We start from the raw sequence: 18,848 nt of genomic DNA on the forward strand, positions 1-18,848 counted from the left end.
CCTCCACCTGCAGAGCCGCACACTAGATATATAATACCCTGCACCTACCTCCACCTGCAGAGCCGCACACTAGATATATAATACCCTGCACCTACCTCCACCTGCAGAGCCGCACACTAGATATATAATACCCTGCACCTACCTCCACCTGCAGAGCCGCACACTAGATATATAATACCCTGCACCTACCTCCACCTGCAGAGCCGCACACTAGATATATAATACCCTGCACCTACCTCCACCTGCAGAGCCGCACACTAGATATATAATACCCTGTACCTACCTCCACCTGCAGAGCCGCACACTAGATATATAATACCCTGCACCTACCTCCACCTGCAGAGCAGCACACTAGATATATAATACCCTGCACCTACCTCCACCTGCAGAGCAGCACACTAGATATATAATACCCTGCACCTACCTCCACCTGCAGAGCCGCACACTAGATATATAATACCCTGCACCTACCTCCACCTGCAGAGCCGCACACTAGATATATAATACCCTGCACCTACCTCCACCTGCAGAGCAGCACACTAGATATATAATACCCTGCACCTACCTCCACCTGCAGAGCAGCACACTAGATATATAATACCCTGCACCTACCTCCACCTGCAGAGCAGCACACTAGATATATAATACCCTGCACCTACCTCCACCTGCAGAGCCGCACACTAGATATATAATACCCTGCACCTACCTCCACCTGCAGAGCCGCACACTAGATATATAATACCCTGCACCTACCTCCACCTGCAGAGCCGTACACTAGATATATAATACCCTGCACCTACCTCCACCTGCAGAGCCGCACACTAGATATATAATACCCTGCACCTACCTCCACCTGCAGAGCCGCACACTAGATATATAATAACCTGCACCTACCTCCACCTGCAGAGCCGCACACTAGATATATAATAACCTGCACCTACCTCCACCTGCAGAGCCGCACACTAGATATATAATACCCTGCACCTACCTCCACCTGCAGAGCCGCACACTAGATATATAATACCCTGCACCTACCTCCACCTGCAGAGCCGCACACTAGATATATGGCTGCTCTGTGCTTACAGGACCTGTGATGATGTCACATGGAGGGGAGGAGTCAGGGGTCACATGATCAGCTCCTCAGTGTATGCAGGACTCTGCTGTGCTGGTTGTCATGGTGCTGGATGAGGGGAAGTTTATGTGTGTGTCGCGGGCGGGGAGGGGACGCTGCGCTCTCCCACTGCTCGGGTCCGGCTGCTGCTGCTGCTCGCTCGGTTGGTGGCTTGAGCGGTGGGCCGGATCCCGGGGACTCGAGCGGCGCTCCTCGCCCGTGAGTGAAAGGGGGGGGAGTGGTTTGGTTTAGGATTATTGCCGTGACTCCACCCACGGTTGTGGTGAGGTTGTGACACCACCGCTGCTCTGGATGGGGATCCCGGGAGCGGTGACAGGGAGCAGCTTGGATGTTGGTTCTCCCCTCCGTGGGTAGGGGGGTTGGTAGTTCCGGGGCCCGGTGAGGGAGGGATGGCAGGCGGGTTACGGGGCCTGGTGAGGTGCAGGGTCGCGGGGGCAGCGCTGTGCCGCACGGCACGGTGGTACTCAATCAGCCAATAATGAATGCAAAGTCTCCGGTAAAACAAACGGCTGGATGGACGGGTCCCACAGACGGCTGCGGTAGCTCTCCCGGTAGGTTGATGGTGACTGCCTTTCCCTGCACCTGTGTTGTGTTAACGGTTCCAATGGCTTCCCACCGGTAACCCGCTCCCCAGCTTGGATGGATGCTGAGGGAGCCCCTTTTGCCCGCAGGCTCTGGCCCTGGGAACTGTAGCCTTGGCGGTGACTGTGTTTCCCTTTACGGTTTGAGCTGTTGCCTTCAATCGGGTTTTGACTGCTGGGAAACCCCGGAGATTCCCTTCGCTAACGGATTTGACCGGTTTTACGGCGACTCCTAGCCTGGTCGGGGTCCGTAAGCCCTGCCGAATGGTGCTGGCTTCTCTTTGCTCCCCGATCCGGTACCATCGGGCCACCGCCCGTCCCCAGTCCTTACGGTTTGCTCCAATTAGCCTCTCCTGCAGACGGTCACCACCGTCTGCCAACCTTGCTGTTCCGTCCAGGCCACACACCCGGACGCCTTCAGTCTCCTCTACTACCACTTCACTTCACTCCTCACTTCTCCAACTTCAAACTCTATCTGTCTTCTTTTTCCCGCCTCCAGGACTGTGAACTCCTCGGTGGGCGGGGCCAACCGCCTGGCCCACCCCCTGGTGTGGACATCAGCCCCTGGAGGGAGGCAACAAGGATTTTGTTTGACTTCGGTGTGCCTAGCTGGGGTGTGAGGTGTGTTGTTGTAGTATCTGTGACGACCTGGCTTGTCCAGGGCGCCACATTCCCCCTTAGTAAAATGCAGACCGTCCGCGGGCTGCCCGTCCATCACCGGTTTTATTTATTTATTTTTTTTAACTGCAAAAGATAAAAACGGTAAAAACATGTGAAACATAAGCATTTTTTTTTGTAATCTTCCCACATCGGGAGGCACATTCTTAAACGTTACAAAACATTTTTATTAAAACGGTTACGGCTTCCGCTCTTCTCCCACCCAAACAACCTGGCCCTGATGCTGCCCCTAAGAAGTGGGCAGCACCCCTTGACCCCAGTCCATCACCAGGCTGCCCGAGCGGGTTCTGTCTCTTTCAGGGGACCCACGTCCATGGGGGACCCCTGAACCCCCGGAGGATCGCCACCGGTTACGGTAGTGGCGGGCCTGGGCCATCACTTTCCTCCAGGCCCATCCTCCCAAATCTGCCTCTCCGGAGGCGGTAACGGTATCAAGCCAACAACATTTTTATTTACATTCCACTAAGTTTGTGGTTGCCCTGCCAGTTTTCGGGCTTGTCCGTAGCAGTTTCTATGAAATGGTTTCAGAAAGTCCCTACGGGGACCAGTTGCTGGCAACGGCCGGTTAAATCACGGTTGTCAATCAGATGAACTTCGGTTGATTCGCTTATCATTTAAAAACTTTCAAACTGGTGGTCCCAACGGGGACAACTGCAGCGAGGCTCCGCTGCCATCACTGCTCGCTTTCATCATCCTCAGCCGGCCCCGGGTGGAGGAACACGGGAACCAGCCCCTCCAGCGCATAGCAGGCGCGACGAGGAAGGGCCGCCCGGTACCCGTTATTTCCGCTCCGGGGGATGTAAGTGGCCAACATGTCACACAGGGCAACGACCCCTTCGTCCTCCTCCGAAACAGGCTCTGTGTCAGGTCCGGAGTCGCTATCATCCGTCCCTGCGCCAGGCGGGTCACCGCCAGCTGCCGCAGCCGCCGGGCTCACCACTCTCTCGGCCACTGCTACGAATTGGTGTACGCCAGACAGACCAGCAGTAGCGCGGTGCACGGGCAGGGAAGACGGAGGCGGCATGGGGGCCAGGGGTAGACCGGGTCCCTCAGCCGCAACGGCCGGTCCCTCGGGGACACAGGGGCGTGGGTCACTCACCAGCTCCTCCATCATGGCCTCCATTCCATACACCCGGGCGACCGCAGCTACCTCCTCCACCTCCGCGGTCCACTGCTCCATCAGCATACATATCTGACTCCGGTAGCGTCGGCAGATCCCTGCCGTTCGGGCCCTGAGCCACGCCGCCGTTCCGGGCACCGGCTCTGTAGCCTCTGCGTAGATGGGTGGAGCAGACATACTTTCCAGGAATCAGCAGATCGCAGAGTCCCGGCGTCCCTGCTTCTATAGCCGCGGGCTACATGCGGCCAGACGCCATCCGTCCCCCTTAGTCTTTTTCCGGCTCATCCTCTACAGGGGCAGGGTTTCAGCTTTCGCGCCTCCACTACTCGGGAAGACGCTCCCCAGCTTGGATGGATGCTGAGGGAGCCCCTTTTGCCCGCAGGCTCTGGCCCTGGGAACTGTAGCCTTGGCGGTGACTGTGTTTCCCTTTATGGTTTGAGCTGTTGCCTTCAATCGGGTCTTGACTGCTGGGAAACCCCAGAGGTTCCCTTCGCTAACGGATTTGACCGGTTTTACGGCGACTCCTAGCCTGGTCGGGGTCCGTAATCCCTGCCGAATGGTACTGGCTTCTCTTTGCTCCCCGATCCGGTACCATCGGGCCACCGCCCGTCTCCAGTCCTTACGGTTCGCTCCAATTAGCCTCTCCTGCAGACGGTCACCACCGTCTGCCAACCTTGCTGTTCCGTCCGGGCCACACACCCGGACGCCTTTAGTCTCCTCTACTACCACTTCACTTCACTCCTCACTTCTCCAACTTCAAACTCTATCTGTCTTCCTTTTCCCGTCTCCAGGACTGTGAACTCCTCGGTGGGCGGGGCCAACCGCCTGGCCCACCCCCTGGTGTGGACATCAGCCCCTGGAGGGAGGCAACAAGGATTTTGTTTGACTTCGGTGTGCCTAGTCGGGGTGTGAGGTGTGTTGTTGTAGTATCTGTGACGACCTGGCTTGTCCAGAGCGCCAAGTGTGGGGTCAGGAGGGGTTTACAGTGTGGATGTAGCAGAGCCGTGTGTGTACGAGGTGTACGGAGTGGAGCCGTGTGTGTACGAGGTGTATGGAGCAGAGCCGCGTGTGTACGAAGTGTACGGAGCGGATCCGCGTGTGTACGAGGTGTGCGGAGCGGAGCCGCGTGTGTACGAGGTGTACGGAGCGTAGCCGCATGTGTACGAGGTGTACGGAGCGGAGCCGCGTGTGTATGAGGTGTACGGAGCGGAGCCGTGTGTGTACGAGGTGTGCGGAGCAGAGCTGTGTGTGTACGAGGTGTACTTGAGCGGAGCCGCGTGTGTACGAGGTGTGCGGAGCGGAGTCGTGTAGGGACTTTCCCAAAAAATATTGTAACTGCGCCATTGGGATCCATGGTCTTGGTATTCTGTGAAGGGCTCACAAAGTGAGGTAATGGAAGCTGTAGGCAGACAGGAGACTGAAAGCCGTGGACGGACATGGAGCAGATATCCTGCAAAACCTGGGACGAGTAGCAGAGGCACTACCAGTCACAGGCATACAGCAGAAGTCCTGAAGACTGCAGACAGGCTGCAGAGGTACTGACACCCACAGGCAGACAGGTAACTGAGGTATAGGAAGCCGCAGACGTCCTGGAGACCTCAGACAAGTGCAGACATACTGGAAGCCACAGGCAGATTGGTAGCTGAGGTGCTGGATGCCACAGATAGTCTGGAGATGTTCTGGAGACTGCAGACAGGTCGCTGTGCACAGACTAATAGTCTTATTACCAGGTCACAGGTGTGTATCTTGGTAGCCTTATATAGGCCAGTTAAGCTCAGCACATGGAGCGTGTCCGGCTACCTATAAAACCGAACATGGAGCACAGGAAAGTTTAGCAGACCGGGGGAAGGGAACAGATTTTGAAGGATTCTCTTTCTCTGAACAGAAGGCCATTGTAATGCTAAACTAAATGGATGAGGATCGTAATTTGGAAGAATTGGTGGGAGATCATGATGTAAAATCTAAAGGCCCCGTCACACTAAGCAACATCGCTAGCAACATCGCTGGTAACGAACAACTTTTGTGACGTTGCTAGCGATGTTGCTGTGTGTGACATCCAGCAACAACCTGGCCCCTGCTGTGAGGTCGTTGGTTGTTGCTGAATGTCCTGGGCCATTTTTTAGTTGTTGCTGTCCTGCTGTGAAGCACAGATCGCTGTGTGTGACAGCGAGACAGCAACAACTAAATGTGCAGGCAGCAGGAGCCGGCTTCTGCAGAGGCTGGTAACCAATGTAAACATCGGGTAACCAAGAAGCCCTGTCCTTGGTTACCCGATATTTACCTTTGATACAGCCTCCTCCACTCTCACTGTCAGTGCCGGCTCCTGCTCTGTGCACATTTAGCTGCAGCACACATCGGGTTAATTAACCCGATGTGTGCTGTAACTAGGAGAGCAAGGAGCCAGCGCTAAGCATTGTGCACTGCTCCCTGCTCTGTGCACATTTAGCTGCAGCACACATCGGGTTAATTAACCCGATGTGTGCTGTAACTAGGAGAGCAAGGAGCCAGCGCTAAGCATTGTGCACTGCTCCCTGCTCTGTGCACATTTAGCTGCAGCACACATCGGGTTAATTAATCCGATGTGTGCTGTAACTAGGAGAGCAAGGAGCCAGCGCTCAGTGTGCGCTGCTCCCTGCTCTCTGCACGTGTAGCTCCGTGCAGTGGTAACCAAGGTAAATATCGGGTTGGTTACCCGATATTTACCTTAGTTACCAAGCGCAGCATCTTCCACGCGGCGCTGGGAGCTGGTCACTGGTTGCTGGTGAGCTCACCAGCAACTTGTGTAGCCACGCTCCAGCGATCCCTGCCAGGTCAGGTTGCTGGTGGGATCGCTGGAGCGTCGCAGAGTGACATCTCACCAGCAACCTCCTAGCAACTTACCAGCGATCCCTATCGTTGTTGGGATCGCTGGTAAGTTGCTTAGTGTGACGGTACCTTAAGGTCTCAAACCCTGATTATTATCCAGTAACATCTCGTATACCATCATTAGACATGATTCAGAATTTGGTAGAAAAGGACCTGTTGGCTCTGCACCGTTATGTCTCCTGCAATAACAGTAAGGCTAAGGACAGACGGCGAGTAAAACGGAGAGTGGAATGTGATAAAAAAAAATCGCTTTCCACTCGGACCAATGTTACTCTATGGAGCAGCTCCCATGAGCAATTTTTTTCTCAGCCCTAATCGGACCGAAAAAACAATTGCAGCATTCTGTGGGTGGAATCTGATTAGCTTTCACTCGCACCCATAAAAGTCTATGGGTGCGAGAGAAACATCGCATTGCACTCGCTTCACAACGGAGTGCAGTGCGACATACACATCAGCTGACAAGGGAAAAGATAGGGAGATAAGTCCCTCCCTCTCCTCCGCAGCGCCTGTCCCTCTTTGCCGCAGCTGTGCTGCGATCGCAGGATAGCATCACAGTGGCATCACACTCAGCTTACACTCCAGCAGAGTGGGAGCCAAGTGTCATGCAATGCAATCGCATTAATGCTCATGAGGCCCTAGCCTTAAAAGTTATATAATTTAACCAAAAATCAGTATAATGCCATTCGTGGACTAAAAAATAACAACTGCATCAGACCAGACCTGCAAACCACAAGGAGTGAGGGTTACCATCGTGATTTTCATGTATATAGTTAATCAAGCAGTTGGAGCCTTTTTTCGTGGTGATGGAATTATAGTGTTGTTTGAACCGTATACATATAATGGTCTAATAGTCTGTTAAAAATATATATCTTAAATATATTTTTCTTTAAATATGTGATAAGACGCATGAGTAATAGACTTCAAAAAATGTAAAAATAAATGTATTTTATATTGAGTAGAAATGGTTGACAAAAATAGAACAATTCATTAGTTCAGTTACAGAAATGAAAAATAGTATTCTTCATTAGCTTACGTGAGGAGTTCAATAATAGTCCATTTCTTTACTAAATCAGTAGAAGTCTTATTCTTCATTCATCTTTCCCTGGATCCTGAATGGGTAAGGGCATGCTGGAGACGTGTCATCATGTGTTGCTTCATCTTGGATGGGTGGATGGTTTAGGGCTCAGCAGCTTCGACATGGGTCCTTCTGCAGGGACGATTCCCCTCTGCCTCCGGACCCTTCCCCTCCGAGAAGTGTGATGTTATATATGCAGCAGTTCAAATCCATATAGGGAGATTCTGCTGTACACATGATGTAAGCCTCCAATATAGACAGGACTGTCAGCATATATACTCAATATGTCCTAATATTCTAAGTTTAGCTAGCTGTATTAATAATATTTAATGTTTTTTTTTAATTAATTGTGACGGGATCCCATATCACACAATCAACAGAGCGAGAGATGGCTGTACAATCCAAAGAGCATTTATTCCAAGCAAATCAAATGGTCCATAACATAATCCATAAAACAGAGGGTAAAATTGTCCAGTAATGGCATAAATGTCCAGGGAATCAGTCACAATCCTCCAGCATTCCGTTTCCAGGCAAATGGGGGTTTCTCACAGTCTCTCTGGCATGCTGGCCACAGCCTCAGCTTTTCCCTGCCAGAGGATCAATCTTCTTCCTTCTAGTTCTCAAACAGACTGACTGAATCTTCCTGGTAAGCAAAGAGGTTACAGTAGGTGGACTCTAGGCCCACCTTCACCCACACCCAGGGACGGAAGTTCCTAAGAGGCTGTAACCTTGCACTTACTTACAAACAATACAATGTACACACAAGCAGTACAAATAATGGACAATGAACCAAGCTTAAAATAGGAATCTGTACAGCAAGATACACTTCCCCCCATATTCCACCATCACAACCTCTCCCTTCTTCTGAATAAGTGAGTATGCCATGAGGTCTACACAGATCTCTGGCCATCTCACTTAAGTCCATATTGCTCAGCTGTGGATAGTATATGGTTCTACTTGCCGGGACAGTCCATCAGCATTCTGGTGTTGACTTCCACGCTTGTATTGGATGGAGAAGCTGTAGGTAGTCCCTTGTACAGCGATAGGGTTGGAAGGACAAACTTCCCTTTTTGTCCTCCTTTACTCCAACTGTGTTTCCTGCACCCACAAATCAGCATTGTAGATCTCCCACATCATTTCCTAGGAGAATATCTACAGGCAGGCCGCTCATCACCCCAACCACACATTGCTTGACTCCAAAGCCAAAGTCCAGATTCACAGTCGCCTTTGGGATATTCCTCCTTTGTCCTCCAGCCAATTCAATAACAATCCCTGGTCCATGATGTATCACCTCTGGCCGAGCCACTCGGGGATCAGCTATTGTGAGAAATGCCCTGGAGTCACAAAATCCAATGACTCTCTGTCCATCCAGCACAACCTCCTGTAAGTGCTTACTTTGATGGTAGTTCGGCTGTAGAGAATGAACAGGTCAATTTGGTGCAAGGTCATTCCTTAAACGACCAGCAGGGCAAGTTTTTCGCAAATGCCCAGGTTGCCCACATCGATAACATCTCCTCTGCGTCGTACTCCTTCCAATGTGCATTCTGGAGAAGGCAGTAGGAGAACCTGGTGACAAAGGCCGGAGGCCATACACTCCAACAGCAGCATCTTTGGTGCAGGCGTCAGTGGTACACTCCGGTGGAGGTGGTAGTAACTCTTCCTCAGGAAATATGGAGTGCACAAAATGTACCGGACGAGATGTAGGTGTGTGGGGGTCTCTCCGAATCTTTGCGGGACAATTGGATTGCAGCTGCCTAGGTTGCCCGCACCCATAACATCTCCTTTCTGTAATTTCCTCAGGGCGTGGTCGGAACTGTTGGGGCCCAGAATCGTGAGCCGTCGTTGTCATTGGCCTGCAGCTGCGTGGAGGGGCAGATATAATTGGAGAGGGCCGAGGAGCAGGAGAAGGCTGTGGCTTATTGTCCAGAAGCTCCCTCCATAGTGGTCAGATAGTAAGGGCTTCATCAGCCAGAGCTGCAACTCGATCCAAGGAGCACGGCTTGCGCTCTCTGACCCATTCCCATAATTCTGAGGGACACTTGTAAAGAAATTGTTCTATAAGAAATACCTGCATAACGTCTTCCACAGTGAAAGCGTCTTCCGCTTCCAGCCATCTTCGACATTCCTGGGACATGTTATGGGCATACATCCTAAACGATCCCCACGTGGTGCATGGGAGGTCTTGGAACTGTGCCCTATGTGAGTCTGGGGTGATGGCATGGAAATCCAGGATAGTCCGTTTTACAATGTTATAATCCCGGATCCGCTGTGAGTCAATGGTGCGATAAGCCTCTGCCAGGCTTCCATTCAGGAGTCCCACTAAAAACGCACCCAGCCAGAGTGGGGAACCTCCATCACCGCACACTGCTGCTCAAAGTCCTTGAAGAACCCTTCCACATCTCCAGAAGCCTCATCAAATGGCTTGAAGTCTGCCCGGGTGATCAGTACAGGCTCCCGGATCGCTGAGTTTACACTCCAACTCACATTACTCCCTCTGTCAGACTCCATTGTTTCTTGTCTCCGCTGTGCTCGGCGAGCAGCCTGCTCCGTATATTCCTGAGATACACCGGGGCCAAGAGCTGCCATTTTTTCTTCAAACCGCACCACCCACTGGCTTTTTGGAGCAGGGTTCCCCGTCCCCAATGTTTGTCCGTCAGACATCTGGGAGGAGGTGGACTGGCTCGCATCAACCAGTAGATCAATTAAGGCCTCTTTACTCAGTCCCTGGTAGCTCAGGCCCAGATCTCTGGCTATCTCCTGTAGACTGGATACGGTCCAGTCTCTGTACTCACTCTGTGGGTGGATCTCCATTGGGCTGTGCTCTGTTGATCCCACCACTGCCACCTGTTGTCACGGGGTTCTTCTCCCATATCACACATTCAACAGAGCGAGAGATGGCTGTACAATACAAAAAGCATTTATTCCAAGCAAATCAAATGGTCCATAACATAATCCACAAAACAGAGGGTAAAATTGTCCAGTAATGGCATAAATGTCCAGGGAATCAGTCACAATCCTCCAGCAGTCCTTTTCCAGGCAAATGGGGGTTTCTTACAGTCTCTCTGGCATGCTGGCCGCAGCCTCAGCTTTTCCCTGCCAGAGGATCAATCTTCTTCCTTCTAGTTCTCAAACAGACTGACTGAATCTCCCTGGTAAGCAAAGAGGTTACAGTAGGTGGACTCTAGGCCCACCTTCACCCACACCCAGGGACGGAAGTTCCTCAAGAGGCTGTAACCTTGCACTTACTTACAAACAATACAATGTACACACAAGCAGTACAAATAATGGACAATGAACCAAGCTTAAAATAGGAATCTGTACAGCAAGATACACTTCCCCCCATATCCCACCATCACAACCTCTCCCTTCTTCTGAATTAGTGAGTATGCCATGAGGTCTACACAGATCTCTGGCCATCTCACTTAAGTCCATATTGCTTAGCTGTGGATAGTATATGGTTCTATTTGCCGGGACAGTCCATCAGCATTCTGGTGTTGGCTTCCACGCTTGTATTGGATGGAGAAGCTGTAGGTAGTCCCTTGTACAGCGATAGGGTTGGAAGGACAAACTTCCCTTTTTGTCCTCCTTTACTCCAACTGTGTTTCCTGCACCCACAAATCGGCATTGTAGATCTCCCACATCATTTCCTAGGAGAATATCTGCAGGCAGGCCGCCCATCACCCCAACCACACATTGCTTGACTCCAAAGCCAAAGTCCAGATTCACAGTCGCCTTTGGGATATTCCTCCTTTGTCCTCCAGCCAATTCAATAACAATCCCTGGTCCATGATGTATCACCTCTGGCCGAGCCACTCGGGGATCAGCTATTGTGAGAAATGCCCTGGAGTCACAAAATCCAATGACTCTCTGTCCATCCAGCACAACCTCCTGTACCTGTAAGTGCTTACTTTGATGGTAGTTCGGCTGTAGAGAATGAACAGGTCGATTTGGTGCAAGGTCATTCCTTAAACGACCAGCAGGGCAAATGTTTTGCAAATGCCCAGGTTGCCCACATCGATAACATCTCCTCTGCGTCGTACTCCTTTCAATGTGCATTCTGGAGAAGGCAGTAGGAGAACCTGGTGACAAAGGCCAGAGGCCATACACTAAAACAGCGGCATCTATGGTGCAGGCGTCAGTGGTACACTCCGGTGGAGGTGGTAGTAACTCTTCCTCAGGAAATATGGAGTGCACAAAATGTACCGGACGAGATGTAGGTGTGTGGGGGTCCCTCCGAATCTTTGCGGGACAAATGGATTGCAGCTGCCTAGGTTGCCCGCACCCATAACATCTCCTCTCTGTAATTTCCTCAGGGCGTGGTCGGAACTGTTGGGGCCCAGAATCGTGAGCCGTGGTTGTCATTGGCCTGCAGCTGCGTGGAGGGGCAGATATAATTGGAGAGGGCCGAGGAGCAGGAGAAGGCTGTGGCTTATTGTCCAGAAGCCCCCTCCATAGTGGTCAGATAGTAAGGGCTTCATCAGCCAGGGCTGCAACTCGATCAAAGGGGCACGGCTTGCGCTCTCTGACCCATTCCCATAATTCTGAGGGACACTTGTAAAGAAATTGTTCTATAAGAAATACCTGCATAACGTCTTCCACAGTGAAAGCGTCTTCCGTTTCCAGCCATCTTCGACATTCCTGGGACATCTTATGGGCATACATCCTAAACGATCCCCACGTGGTGCATGGGAGGTCTTGGAACTGTGCCCTATGTGAGTCTGGGGTGATGGCATGGAAATCCAGGATAGTCCGTTTTACAATGTTATAATCCCGGTTTCCGCTGTGAGTCAATGGTGCGATAAGCCTCTGCCAGGCTTCCATTCAGGAGTCCCACTAACAAACGCACCCAGCCAGAGTGGGGAACCTCCATCACCGCACACTGCTGCTCAAAGTCCTTGAAGAACCCTTCCACATCTCCAGAAGCCTCATCAAATGGCTTGAAGTCTGCCCGGGTGATCAGTACAGGCTCCCGGATCGCTGAGTTTACACTCCAACTCACATTACTCCCTCTGTCGGACTCCATTGTTTCTTGTCTCCGCTGTGCTCGCCAAGAGCTGCCATTTTTTCTTCAAACCGCACCACCCACTGGCTTTTTGGAGCAGGGTTCCCCATCCCCAATGTTTGTCCGTCAGACATCTGGGAGGAGGTGGACTGGCTCGCATCAACCAGTAGATCAATTAAGGCCTCTTTACTCAGTCCCTGGTAGCTCAGGCCCAGATCTCTGGCTATCTCCTGTAGACTGGATACGGTCCAGTCTCTGTACTCACTCTGTGGGTGGATCTCCATTGGGCTGTGCTCTGTTGATCCCACCACTGCCACCTGTTGTCACGGGGTTCTTCTCCCATATCACACATTCAACAGAGCGAGAGATGGCTGTACAATACAAAAAGCATTTATTCCAAGCAAATCAAATGGTCCATAACATAATCCACAAAACAGAGGGTAAAATTGTCCAGTAATGGCATAAATGTCCAGGGAATCAGTCACAATCCTGCAGCAGTCCTTTTCCAGGCAAATGGGGGTTTCTTACAGTCTCTCTGGCATGCTGGCCGCAGCCTCAGCTTTTCCCTGCCAGAGGATCAATCTTCCTTCTAGTTCTCAAACAGACTGACTGAATCTTCCTGGTAAGCAAAGATGTTACAGTAGGTGGACTCTAGGCCCACCTTCACCCACACCCAGGGACGGAAGTTCCTCAAGAGGCTGTAACCTTGCACTTACTTACAAACAATACAATGTACACACAAGCAGTACAAATAATGGACAATGAACCAAGCTTAAAATAGGAATCTGTACAGCAAGATACACTTCCCCCCATATCCCACCATCACACTCAATATGTCCTATTATAATGGGGATGATAGCTAGATGTATTAATAATATTTAATGTTTTTACAGTACACGTCGCGCACACACGGCTCCGCTCCGTACACCTCGTACACACACGGCTCTGATCCGTACACCTCATACACACACGGCTCCGCTCCGTACACCTCATACACACACGGCTCTGATTCGTACACACACGGCTCCGCTCCGTACACCTCGTACACACACGACACCGCTCCTTACACCTCGTACATATACGGCTCCGCTCCGTACAGCTCGTACACACACGGCTCCGCTCCGTACACCTCGTACACACACGGCTCCGCTCCGTACACCTCGTACACACGGCTCTGCTCCGTACACCTCGTACACACACGGCTCCGCTTCGTACACCTCGTACACACACGGCTCCGCTCCGTACACCTCGTACACAGGGCTCCGCTCCGTACACCTCGTACACTCACGGCTCCGCTCCGTACACCTCGTACACACACGGCTCCGCTCCGTACACCTCGTACACACGCGGCTCCGCTCCGTACACACACGGCTCTGCTCCGTACACCTCGTACACACACGGCTCCGGTCCGTACGCCTCGTACACACACGGCTCCGCTCCGTACGCCTCGTACACACACGGCTCCGCTCCGTACACCTCGTACACACACAGCTCCGCTCCGTACACCTCGTACACACACGGCTCTGCTCCGTACACCTCGTACACACACGGCTCCGCTCTGTACACCTCGTACATACACGGCTCTGCTACATCCACACTGTAAACCCCTCCTGATCCCACACATAAACTTCCCCTCATCCAGCACCATGACACCCAGCACAGCAGAGTCTTGCATACACTGAGGAGCTGATCATGTGACCCCTGACTCCTCCCCTCCATGTGACATCATCACAGGTCCTGTAAGCACAGAGCAGCCATATATCTAGTGTGCGGCTCTGCAGGTGGAGGTAAGTGCACTGGTGCAGGGTCTCTGTTATTTTGGGGTCATCATCATTATCATTAACCCCTTCATGTCCAGTTCCAGACCAGTTTACTCCGGTTTTTGATCAGGTACATGTTCATATTAGAAAGGGAGGAGCCAGCACTGCTTGATCAGACATGTCAGATGGGAGATAAATCCCCTCCTCCGGTCCCCCGTCTGGCCAAAGTGCCCCCCATTCCCCCTCCTCATACTGATAATCTAAGATGGTGGCTGCACGCTGCATTCATCCTCCTCCTCTGATTTCTGTCACATCTGACATGTCAGATGTGACAGAAATGTCCTCCCCAGGTCCAGCTAAGTCACCCCCTGTCACTCCCCGGTCCTCCCCCGGTCTCCTGATACCAGCTGCTGCTCCTTCCTCGCGATCCCTACTCATCTTCTGAAAAATATCGGCTGCATACGCAGAGCGGTTCTATCCCCAGGGCTTGATGCCAGGTGACATTACACAGCTGGTATCAACCCCATGTATTACCCTGTTTGCCACCGCACCAGGGCAACGGGATGAGCCAGAGTGAAGTGCCAGGATTGGTACATCTAATGGATGCGCCACTGCTGGGACGGCTGCAGCCTGCTATTTTTAGGTTGGGAAGGGCCAAATAACCATGGACCTCCCCACTCTGAGAATACCAGACGCCAGCTGTCAGCTTTACCTTCGCTGGTGATCCAATTTGGGGGGAACCCATGTTTTTTTTTTAAATTATTTATCAATAATTTTAAAAAAAAAATAGCGTGGGGTGCCCTCTGTTTTGGATCACCAGCCAAGGTGAAGCTGCCAACTGTGATCTGCAGGCTTCAGCCATCTGCTTTACCCTAGCTGGCTATCAAAAATGGGGGGAACCCACATAGGTTTTTTTTAAATTATTTATTTTTTTGGTTAAATATAAGGTAAACACCCTTCACTGCCACATGAAAGTCATTAAAGGGTGCCAGCTTAGATTATGCTGGGGGGTGGGACATTAGATATGTGTTTGTCTATCCATCCATCCTAGCTTTTTAGGCTTTGTGTCCACAATCAGTGTTTGCAGCATTTTGGACACAGAGTCTTTTTGCTGCTTCCAAAATGCTGCGCTGTGCAGTACAAGCGCAATGGAAGGATTTTTGGAAATCTCCTGCCCACTGTGCTTGTTTTTTTCCTCAGCATAAACTGACCTGCAGCGCGGCTTCCTGAGCCTAAGGATGTCAATTTATGCAGTGGAGACGAGAGTTTCGTCCAAAGGGAAAATACAGCTAAAGTCTTCAGCATCCTGAATCTGGATCGTGGCCCGGGCAGCTGCGTTCTCCAGTGGACAATACTCGCATCTCTGCACGAAAGCTGACATTGCGTCTAGACACAGTGTCACCTGGTCGTGGGCACATAGCCTAAAAGTGAGAAATTTGGCACTACAGCAACACTTTTGTGAAGTACCTGTGGGTTCAAAATGCTCACTATACCCTCGAATGAAATCCTTGAGGGTCTAGTTTTCAAAATGGGGTCACTTGTGGGGGTTTATGCTGTATAGGTCCCTTTAGGGGTCCTCAAAAAGGCGACATGGTGCCTGCAATTTTTTTCAATTTTTCCAAAATTCACATGGTGCTCCTTCTGTTATGAGCCCTCCCGTTTGTCCAAACAGAGGTTTTTAGCCACGTGTTGGGTATTCCTGCGCTCATAAGAAATTGGATAACAAATTGTGTTGTCCACATTTTGGTGTTGCCGCTTGAAAAAGTGAGCAATTTGGTGCTAAAGCAACAGTTTTGTGAAAAAAAAAGAAAATTTTCAATATGACGACCTAAGTTTATTAAATTCTATAAAGTACCTGTGGGTTCAAAATGCTCACTATACCCCTGGATAAAATCCTTGAGGGGTCTAGTTTCCAAAATGTGATCACTTTTGATGGAGCTCCACTGTTTAGGCGCCTCAGGAGCTCCAAACACGACATGGCATTTGCTAATGAATCCAGCCAATTTTACAGTCAAATGGCGCTCCTTCCCTTCCGAGCCCTGCCGTGCACCCAAACATTTGATTTCCACCACATATGAGGTATCTGTGTACTCAGGAAAAACTGCACAATAAATTGTATGGTGCATTTTTTCCTGTTACCCTTGTGAAAAAAGAGCTTTGATGTCACTTTGATGCCCATTTTGTGCCAGTTTGATACTTTTTTTGTTGCTTTTAAGTTTATTCACATCAGGGCTCCGCACTGTATTGTATTTTATTATTGTGATTTTTTATGTTTGTTGTTAAACCTGTAAAAAAAACCCAAAACAATAAAAACTGAAAAAAAAAATAAACCAACTTCAGCCTCGAATAAGAAACTGGATGATTAAGAAACCAACTTCAGCATTGTGTCTGATGTCAAGCGATACCAGTTTGAAAATAAGGGAAATGTCTGTTATTACCACATATATACCCTTTTCCCCACACTGACTGACAGCCGCTGAGCATTGGAACCTGCTGTCAGTCAGTGCCGAGAGTGCGGTATACTGAGCAGTGACTAAAACCGCATCGTTGCCACCCCTATGACTGAAAGCTGGACGCCGTCTCAATATATGTCTATGATCACATTTACATATTTCATAGCTATTTAGTAACACTTCTTATTTTGTGTATATCGCTGTTTTTTACCTGGTCGGGGCTAATAACAGAGATTTGGATTGACCGTGGTATTCTACTATATGTCACACATTTGGAAGGGGGCGGGGGGGTCAATTCAGTATTTATTTTCATCTTCCTTCCCTTGTAACTGGGGCTGATATAATGACTCAGCGGTGACCATATCCTCTGTATATGAGGGAGGAGGCACCGTCAGCACTTTCTACCCTGTTTCCTTGAAAATAAGACGTACCCGGAAAATAAGCCCTAGTAGGATTTTTGAGGGCTTTTTGAGTATACTTAAGATATAAACCCTACTCCAAAAATAAGCTCCAGTTGTGGTTCCATAATGAATTGTCCAAATATCTAAAAAAGTTAAAGAATACAGGAGGAGTTTTATCAAAGAAAGCAGGCACCCCAAAAGAAAGTGGAGACCCTCAAAAGGAAGCAGATACCCAAAAAAATAATTGCACTCACCAGGCCCCAAACAATTACAGTTGGCAACTACCGTTGGTGCATGGGCTCTCACACAGAGATCTGTGTCACTGTCAGGTCCCTCACCATTCCCGCTGCATTACACCAAAGCTGTGTATACAGTGACAGAGAAGGCAGAGGCAGTAATAAACCATCTGTGCCTTATCTAGAGATGGACGGATTTCATCTCCGTTGATACATGATCGTGGGTAACTGCGCGGCTCTTTTATTTTTCCTCCCACATTGCCGTATAAAGGATAGTTGTTTTTTTTGTTTTTTTTAAATGTCGCATAGGTTTTAATTTTACCATAAAATTTACTGGAAATTAAGTAAAAATTCAAAGTGCTGCGAAATGTTGAGGAAAAAACTAATTCCATCATTGTTTTTACTCTATTCCCGATGTGCTGGAAGTGATCGATCAGCGTGATTCTCCAGGTCAGTGTGATTACGGCAATATCAGACATTTATTATCTCAGTGGTGACTAGAGATGAGCGGACCCGTGGACGTTCGGCTTCTGCTGGTCCAGCTGATCATTTGCAAAGATCGGTTCTGGACTTGGACTTGACATGGACTTTATTTGAAATCATTGATTGGCAGTTCAGGTCTCCGCCCACATGCAGCCATAAACAGATCACTAACAGGGGAGGGCGGGTCTTTTCAGTTTTATTTCTTGGTGCACAATACATCTGATCACACGAGAGCGGTTTCCATACGTAAAGCTCCCGAACCCAAAACTGAACTTTGCTATCTTGCAAAAGTCTGAGTTTGTACCGAAAACCGAACTTCAGGTTCACTCATCTCTAGGAGTAAATAAAAATCAGACTTTTGTAAAAAAAACAAACAAAAAAAAACGTAAAAAAATCGGCTTGTGTCTCCATTTTCTGAAATCAGAGTTAAGTGACGACTTGTTTTTTGCTTGATGAACTGACGTTTTCATTGATATCATTTTAGGTGCAACTTCATTTCATCTTGAATTTTTTTCTACTGCCCAAATGATATCTTCCCTCCATTATTATCTCGATTAATGTTACATATCGGCTCATCTTCTCCCCATTCAGGTCCTTATAATATCGGATCCTCTCAGTGGTTTTTTTCTATATAAGAGAATTCTCCTGATTGCCCCGTGAAGGATGGATATGGACAGGGACAAGATGGCGGAGAGGATATTACACCTCACCCTAGAGATCCTCTTCCGGCTTACTGGAGAGGTGAGAGATTCTGATGACGTCACATTACATCATTCTTATCTATGGGAATAACAGATGGACAGAACTGGAGAGGTGAGGACTCTGGAAATGTCTGGAATGAGATTTATTACTGTGTCTCCCCATAACCAGGATTACACAGTAGTGAAGAAGACCTCTAGTGAGCGCTGTCAGGCCCCTGTGTCTGAGGGATGGGGAAGACCCCTGAGCCCAATCTTGGGGCCTCCACCTCACCCCCCGATACATGAGGACATCAATGGCCAGAAGATCCTAGAACTCCCCTACAAGATGATTGAGCTGCTGACTGGAGAGGTGACACTGCTG

General features: G+C 49.9%; 1 long non-coding RNA gene across 1 annotated transcript; it reads left to right on the forward strand.

The window, feature by feature from the left end:
* Positions 1 to 1,195: 1,195 nt before the first annotated feature.
* Positions 1,196 to 18,832, forward strand: LOC142261047 (uncharacterized). The gene is made up of 3 exons (XR_012728843.1): positions 1,196 to 1,683; positions 18,378 to 18,527; positions 18,657 to 18,832. It is a non-coding gene; the product is annotated as an uncharacterized LOC142261047 (long non-coding RNA).
* Positions 18,833 to 18,848: the final 16 nt, after the last annotated feature.

The sequence above is a fragment of the Anomaloglossus baeobatrachus genome, unplaced genomic scaffold, assembly GCF_048569485.1.
Source record: "Anomaloglossus baeobatrachus isolate aAnoBae1 unplaced genomic scaffold, aAnoBae1.hap1 Scaffold_203, whole genome shotgun sequence".
NCBI lineage: Eukaryota > Metazoa > Chordata > Amphibia > Anura > Aromobatidae > Anomaloglossus > Anomaloglossus baeobatrachus.